Raw genomic sequence first — 9,239 nt, forward strand, 5'->3', positions numbered from 1 at the left:
TTTCAACCTCAAAATGATGATTATGTTGAGCATGTTTCCCTTTGATGTTTCTCGTTCAAACAAAAGAAAAAAATAATGGTTTATATTTGCTTTGGGCTATAAGCATTGTTTAGGCTTTATTTGATTTTAACTTTTAAAAAATAATGATTATGTTGAGCCCCCATCTTAGGCCTAGGAGTGTGATCAATAGTTATTACCAAATTTGTAAATAAATCAGAGTAACGGGTTAATGCGGAAGTCTTATAAAAACATGTGGATTTAGATTATAAATATTTACAATACAAAAGAAGAGACAAAAGTCTCGTTTGGTTTTACTTGTTTATAAATTTTACAAAAAACATCATATTTAATATTTAAACAAAATATCCGAGGCATCGGATTCTTGAGCCCTTCTGGAAAAACAGAGTTGTTATAATCTTGGTTACTTGTAAAATATTAGAAAATACGTCAGCAACGAATGTTGGTGAATATGCTGACGCTAAAATATTTTCTTTACTCAGTTACCCCTCGAGACCACGTAAGTCTCGGCCCATCTTGGCTTAGGAATAATTAAGTTAAAACAACATCATTATAAACTCGAGTCTCTACACTAGGTCACCTCAGCAAAACGCCGCAGCGTTTCGACATTACTTAGGTACCATAAATATACACATGGTCAGTCTCACTCGAACGTACTTAGGTCCGACCCATCGTGGCTGGAGTTCGTGACCAAGCGTGGTGCGATGTGCCGACCGCATTTTACTACATGTGTAAGAATCCAGACAAACGTATACTACAGCCTGAGGGCTAGGCTTATACTCTTATTTACAATGTTTTTAGAGACACTTAGTCTCATGTAAAGTTTTACACATAACAAGTTGACTCATTTTGAAAAAAAGTCTGTAAAAGTGGGGCGTATTCACCTTTTGATTGGGATCGGCTTCAAACACCGTCCGTGGGTATTTCCCTTGCTATCTCGCACCTATAGTACGAGTATAACCTTTTGTTAGTCGGATATACAATCCGGCTTAAGACCTTTAGTCTTGTTTTATAATTGCCACCTCGATTATTTATTCTTTACTTTAAAACCTTTAGTTGAAAAGTAGTATTCATAAACCTTTAGTTTATTTATAAAACCCTATGTTTCTTCTTCTTCAATAAACGTATTCTTTTCTTTATTATTTAAGAATACTCATTATTACTTAAATAATATTTATAACAAAGAATCATTATACACACACACACACACATATATATATATATATATATATATATATATATATTCATATATATATAGGGAAGGTTAACGTACAAATGAAATTAACGTGCTAAACGTGAGAATCAAGTAAAGTTATTATGTATACAAGTAGAGTAATTATCATAGAGTAATTATGTAATTACTCTATGATAATTACTCTACTTGTATACATAATTACTCTACTTGATTCTAGGGGTGCAAACGAGCCGAGCCGAGCCCGAGCTCGACTAGGCTCGAGCTCGGCTCGTGAATGGATTTTGAAGCTCGAGCTCGGCTCGGGCTTGGCTCGTTTATTATTTATTAATTATATTTTTATATAATTATAATTATTTTATATATTTTTTATATTATAATTTTATTTATAAAAGAATATATATTATTTAGTTATTTTTATTTATATTTTCATAACATAATATTTATGAATTAATAATTATTAAATATATATTTAAAAAAAATTATATAAATGGCAGGCTCGTTTAGGCTCGCGAGCCGGCTCGAGCTCGATAAGTAAAGCTCGGGCTCGGGCTCGTTTATTAAACGAGCTTATTTTTAGGCTCGAGCTCGGGCTCGGGCTCGATAAAGCTCGAATCGATCGAGCTTTTTAACGAGCCGATTTCGAGTAGCTCGCAAGCAGCTCGGCACATTTGCACCCCTACTAGTTGATTCTCACGTTTAGCACATTAATTTCATTTGTATTTGATCCAAACCATATATATATATATATATATATATATTTCTTTTCTCTTCTTTTTCTTTCTTTGTTATATTTTCTTTTGTTTGTCGAGGCATCGAGTATAACCTCGACTTAGGGTATTAAGCCATTATAATATTTTATTATTTTTATTCGGGAATTATGCCTACCTTGGTTGGCTTATAAAACCCTAGAAAATCGAGCAACACTTCAACGCCATTTATCTCCTTTTGACCTTTGCTTGATCAACACTTCACTTGGGCACGCAAATCGAGACACCAACTCTTCACGACACGTACTTCGATATGATCGACGGGACGTCGAAACGACGCCATCTTCTTGTTTGGAATATCGTCGTGGAGTGGTACGAATATCAAAGTATGCACGGAAATCGAGGAATTGGGCACGCTTATCGAGTTGGATCGAGAGCACAAACTTCGAGGTTTAGAGAGATGTTAGTGAGAGAGATAAGTGTGAGTTTTGGTGTGTGGAAAGTGAGAACCCGGACCTTGCTATTTATAGGCATTTCTCGGAAGCCCGTCGCGGTACGCGACAGCCTCTTTGGCACCCGTCGCGTATCGCGATGTAGGTCGCCTGAGTCACCACGTAGACCTGCCACGTGGCAGGCGTTGTGCCGCGTAGCGACACGTGGCGGTCATGTTGCCACGTGGCGACACATTGTGCCACCGTCCGCCACGTGGCAAACGTGTCAGACAACCCATCGCGCTACGCGATAGGTCACTCTTCTGATCCATCGCGTATCGCGATGGGTCAGGAAAACAGATTTTACCTTTTTAACCCTCGAGTTTGGAAATTAACAGTTTTGGTCCCTTGATTTTGAATTTTGGCATTTTTGGCTCGAATTTTTCCGTGATGTTACATAAACCGACCCGTTTTGTAAATCAAAACTTATGATATAATCAAAATGATGGATTTTATGTTACAGTATGTTTTACAATTGTTGGGTATTGAAAACATCCATTTCGGTCCTTAAAATGGCCTTAAAACCAACTCCATGGGTCAAAACTGCCAATTTTGAAAGTTCAGAGTTTCCTCCAGGTGACCTTGGGCCGAGACCTTAGCGCCGCGTTAAGGTGAGTCTGCACCAGACTGCACTTTGTGTTCCATTGTTGGTTCTATTGTCCAATAAATCCTAGATTTAACCAATAAACCACTTGTTTAACCCATTTAATCACTTCCTATAAATACCCAACCCTTTCCCACATTAATCCCTGCTCATAAACCATTCTCTCCCTCAAATTCAAAGATCTTTAAGGTTGTTTTTCATTGTTTATGTTAAGTTTGACTTTGAAAGTTAAACTGATGTAGTTCTTCATTGTTATTAGTTTATCTTGGTCTAAATTAATACTTGAAGCATATGACACAACATATATATAATATACACCCATTTTTACCTTTGATGGTCACTTTTCCGGCCTCGGTCGGTTAAGTTACGGGCCTCGTAAAGCAAGGCTACATGGAGGGCTTCGTGTCCTTGATATGTATATAACTATATAACTTGTTTATACATACTAAACCGTAAAACGAACTTTGTTTACTAGTTTTTGTTAAATAATTGTTTAAACATGCTTAATGTTAGATTTAAGTTTCTAAAATAATTTTTATAAGTTCTATGGTTATGGGTTTGTAGAATCTTACCTCGGTCTTAACCCGAACCAAGATCCGAACCGAAAACCGAACTTTCGTTTAAAGACTTTATTGTTAACTTTTTACATGTAAAACTTAATGTATTATCATTTGTACATTATTATAATACAAGTTCTTTGATACTGGGCATGTGGAAACCATCTATGAACTTATTGTGAGATGGAAACCGAACCAAACCGAACTAAACCGATTTTCACTCGCTTAAGACACACAAGTGTGTTTTTAGCTATCAAGACTTGTATATTTATTTGAAAATACTTTATAAACTAATTTTAAATATTTTATTAAAGTACTTGGAATGTTGAATCCAACTTGATCTTATAACAAAGTTAGACCGACAAAACCAAACACCCGCTTAACGTACGTTGTTAGTTCTAAGACAATAGAACTACATACTTGGTTAAGTATTATTAGATTTTATTGAGTTATCTCATAACATTATTTTGGAAAGTTGACTTTGGGTTTGACCAATTACCAATATCCGAACCAACAACCCGAACACTCGTTAAAACCCGTTTTAGTATCTATTTTATAAAGAGACTTGCATTTTTATCCACCTTATTACTTAACATAGGTTGAGTAAATATTAAGGTTAAATACTTTACCCGGTTTCGAGCAAACTTACATTTTTAAAGGGTTATTATTATAATTTCTTAAATAGTTACATTTTAAACCTTAAACTTTAATTGTTTACATTTCTTATCTTTTATTTTAAAGCTTTCCTAAAACAACCTTTCTAATTCAAGGCTTTTACTTTTATTTAGGCTTTGCTCGTTAGACTCGTCCTTCCGTTTTCCCGTCTTTTACCGACCAAGTTTTATACTTGAATGTGAGTACTTTCATACCCCGTTTTCCATCTTTCGTTTTGGGGGTGATATTGCATTCTTATTCAACTAAATGTTTTATACTTGAGTCTTAAACCACAAACTTTATTGTATACTTTATCTTAATAAATGCTCGATTTGATGTTCTATGCTTACATGCTTATATGCGTATGTGTTTACTGCTTTTGGTTGGTTGATCTATAAATCCTAGTCTATTTGGCAACCCCTTATAGCAAGGTGTCGTTAATGTATTCTTATTAACGGTTACATATAAATCCTAGTCTATTTGGCATCCCCTCATAGCAAGGTGTCGTTAATATATTCTTATTAACGATTTCATTATCCAAATTTATTGCTATTATTTATTGTTTCGTATACAAGTTATGGAAATTTCTTATTATATACATATTGTTCAAAAACTATGAATTGCTCACCAACCTTTATGTTGATAAACTTTATTTTATGCAATGTTACAGGTTTGACTTTTGGTTGACTCGAGACTTGGAGAAAATGCTATCAAAGACCGTTAGGATATTAACAAAAATGAACAACATATTATTTGCTATCTTTTGTTATGATTATTCTATGAATATTGTTATGTGACATTTTGATGTTGTGAAATTAAATGAGTTGTTAAATATTGTCGCTTTAAATAGTGTCATGCGCTTATAGGCAATCCGTCGCATCCCGGCATGTTCCGCCGTCTTTGGTCGGGGTTTGACATTTTATATTATAGATCCAACAGTTTAAAAGTAGTTATACGTTTAAAAAATTGGTCATTAGTGTTAGATAGCTCATATTTGAACGCATACATATACGATCACATAAGACATAAGGAGTGAAATTATATTCAACTAGTATTTACACCCCACGTTGCAGTGAAGGTGTAAACCCTTGTATTTACATATCCACTCCACTCGAAAGCACGGAGTTACCACCACCGCCGCCTTTGTTCGTCATCCTCTATCCTGCAGCCAATAACTAACGTTAACCATTAAGAAAACTGAACAAAAAGTAAACGTAAAAACTTTGAACTACACACGCCCATTGCATCGTGTTAACACACAAAAATTAGACCGGAACATAAAGAATAGAAAAAAATAACTAAGTCAACTTAACATCTACACATTGCGATGAAGCTGTTAAACGGGAGAATAGACATAACGCTCAACCACACAGAATCGGATCCCGACAATTAACTTTAAACCAACAAACCATTAAACTGAAAGCCCAATCAGCAAAATACACATGTATTCATAACCTGTTGGACGATAAGCAGTAAGACATGTAGCTCGGATCTGTAACTTGTGTATCGTATTGGCTGCAAAATCACAGTTGCATAGTCCATGACCACGCCATCCGGATCTTGCCACGCCATGATATGACTCCGCTCGTTATATTAGATCGATCATCATAGCCACACGATCATAAAGGCCCTTTAAACACAAATTCCCAACATAAGTAATTAACACATTATAAAGACTCAATGGAAGCTCATATTAGGGTTCAAACAACAATAATCCAAATATTCAATAGTTAGTGCTTCTCTATATCAGAAGTAATTTTTAATATAACAATTTCATATAATTCTTGGCAGTACGAAGCAAGCAGCCGCCAAACAACGACTGAAGAAACAGTAAGTGACCCCGGCAGATTACGGATAATCTGGGGGTTAAGTAGATGTTTCCCACGAGGGTTAGGTCCGGCAAAGATGGTTATTCTTCTGATGACCTGCAAAACAGACACCGTGAGCTCGTCACTGAGAAGGGGGGGGGGGGGGTTCCTCCTTGTGACCACCCTCCGGCGTGAGAATCAGACTAGATTGCTCTGAATATAAGTGTATATTAAGAGAAATAGCTAGAGAGGATAAGATGATGATACCGTTCCAAGGTTTTGGAGTATTTATAGCCGAAGGTAAGTTTCCAAGCAGGTACAGCCAGCTGTATAATATTCCTTTTCTACCAACTGTGGGCTACGCACGTGCCATGCTGGTGGTTGGTGGGTAGGCAGCGGCTGATAGTGACATGGCCGGCTGTGTACTATTCCTTTTCCACCAACTGCAGGCTATGTACGTGCCACGACAAGGGTTGGTGAGTAGGCAACGGCTGATAGTGACATTTTGTACTAGAGCATGCTCCTCCTCGTACTGTTGTCGGTGAGCTGTCACCCTGTGATTGGTTCATGGGCTGCTTTGGTCAGATCTTGTCTATTTTGTCCATACCTTGGCAGGTATAGTACAAAAGATCTTCCAGAAGCGTACGGACTGGCTCATTTGGGCGGGAGTATTCCCGCCTTGCTCATTCCTTCTTCAGGTGACATTACTGAATTATTGAGTTAGTGCCTTGTGCGTGTAGCCTTGCTATTAGTGAGGGTAGCCTTCCCTGATGGCTTGTATCCGCAGCTGCGGGAACAGGCGGGGTACTTCACCATTGGGAGGCTTTTCCTGCGGGAACAGCTGGCGTACTGCGCGTAAGGTCTTCATCTCTGAGCATGGTGGGTCCTGCGGAACCAGTTGGTCCTTGCGCAGACGTCTCTCTTCAAGGTGAGTCTTGCGGGTCCAACTGGGCTCTGCTGGGACCTACCTCTTCAACGACCATCGTCCAATTTCCACCATCATCGTCGTAGACAACAGTCAGAATCGAAATCAGAAACAAAAACAGAGATATAAACCATGGTACAAATTAATTAAGATACAACATCAGCCACCGCTATAAACAATAATCACTTCCATTGCCGGTATCCCATCATCGTCGCCTAGGGATCCTAAACGGAACCCGACTACAACGTAGTCAAACCCGCCCTCGTCAAAAAAATATCACCGTCGTGCGCCGTCGCCTAGGGTTCCAAAACATAACCCGACAACAATCATCAGCACCACAATTATGGCCACCAAAAGTTCGGAAACCGAACCCGACAATGACAATGACAATGAAGACGGAGTTTGGTGTGAAAACGGTGTAAATGTAGAATGGTGGCGGGGCAACAGGCTAGGTGGTGGTGAGAGTCGGTGGAAGAGAGGGTTTGATGAATGCATCTAGGACAGAAGTTTAACAGAGAGAGAGATAATGGACAGGTCCAATGAAAACCGCCTACTACACTCACTGCATGATGTACAACTCATACTTCCAAGAGTCTCCCGAAATTGTTATATTATAAATTAAATCAATCAAAAGCAAGCTACTTGATTCATCATAAAAAAGTATATGAATACGATAACAAATTGATAGTTAGTGTACAAGAACAACACTGGAAAACTCAAGTAATCAAACAAGCAATCAAAAACTGAAGTTTACTTCCCTCTCGTCATCGACACACGGCTTCTTATAAGCATTCCGAACCCATCATCCATCCCTATCTATATAATTACATTAAAAACTAGCTTTAGAGCCCGTGTAACACACGGGATGATCTAAATAATTAAGTTACAAATAAAGCAATACATAATATATATAGAAAAATGTATTACATCTATGCTTATATCATTATACATAAATTGATTTTATTTATATCAGAAAATGATTTTTTCCAAATAAAATTAACTTAATAAAAAAATATATGCACGTGCAAAAACATACACAAGAATACTTCGTCTATTGAAAATTTATTCTCGGTATCATGTATGTATAATTGAAAGAAATTTGGTTGTGAACAAATTTCGGAGAATACTTCTCTTATTATAATAGTTTTGAGTTACACCATGAAAAATATTTTGATAAGTTTTAGAGACTTCTCGACTTTGCTAACTGAAAAAAAATAACATGTTAACCTGCTCAATTTTGTGAATGTTTTGCTTCACTTGAGCATAATTTTGCACGACATGCTTCACATATAACATTCTAATCACTATTCAAGAAAAAGTCAATGCTGACACAAATGTTTCTAATTTGATAAAAGTTAGAAGTATTGATAGGTATGGAGGTGGCATGTCAGAAGTGGTTGTCATTTATAAATTTATATGACATTGTACAAAAAAAAAAACAATAGATAAATGGATTTATTTTTAAAAAATGGATAGCTTTTAAGCATATACTTATAATTTAATGATTAAAAAAATTACTTTGTAAACTGAAAGCATATTAGTGTTTTTTTTTATTTACAATCTTCAACAATATACATAATATAATATGTTAATGATAACATTTAAAATTATATTATTTTTAATATTTAATAAACATGGTTGTTGTAGATTTTTGAATTTCACCAAGTATGTTATGAAATATATTATAACAATATACATTAATATAATGTGTAGATATTTATTTGTATAAAGGTGTAGATATAATATAATTAAAGTTTAAAGAAAAATGAATAATTTAATTAAAAACAATATAAATGGAGTGTAAAAGAAAAGTGAATTATTATTGATTTATACCATATATTAGTTTTGGAGGGGAAAAAATTGTGAGGATTAACCACAAACTGACACGTGTCACATTTATGTTACTTTATTAAAATAGGTAGATTACTACATTTTTCTATCTTCTTCAATTAAATAATACTTTTTTAATAGATTTATCATTATAGTTAACAACCACTTAAAACCTTGCCTTAGAAGTTATAATTTTCAAAACTCTCTCATAAAAATTTGAAAGATAGATTGAGAATGCTCTAACTTGGTTAAATCTTTTTTGTCGATAACCTCAGACCAATCAATCGAATATGGATTAATACGTAATCAATCGAACACTAATCGATCGAACACTAGCCTGGTTTGTGAACAAAAAAAAAAAATCTTTTGGATTTTCCTTATTTTACAAGTGAGAGATAGGTGGATCAAACCTCACTACCACCAACTTATATGGGAGATATGAGGGATGAC

This window comes from Bidens hawaiensis, unplaced genomic scaffold (genome assembly GCF_021521415.1).
Source record: "Bidens hawaiensis isolate Kalapana, Puna unplaced genomic scaffold, B.hawaiensis_p1.1 tig00024420_1, whole genome shotgun sequence".
Lineage (NCBI taxonomy): Eukaryota > Viridiplantae > Streptophyta > Magnoliopsida > Asterales > Asteraceae > Bidens > Bidens hawaiensis.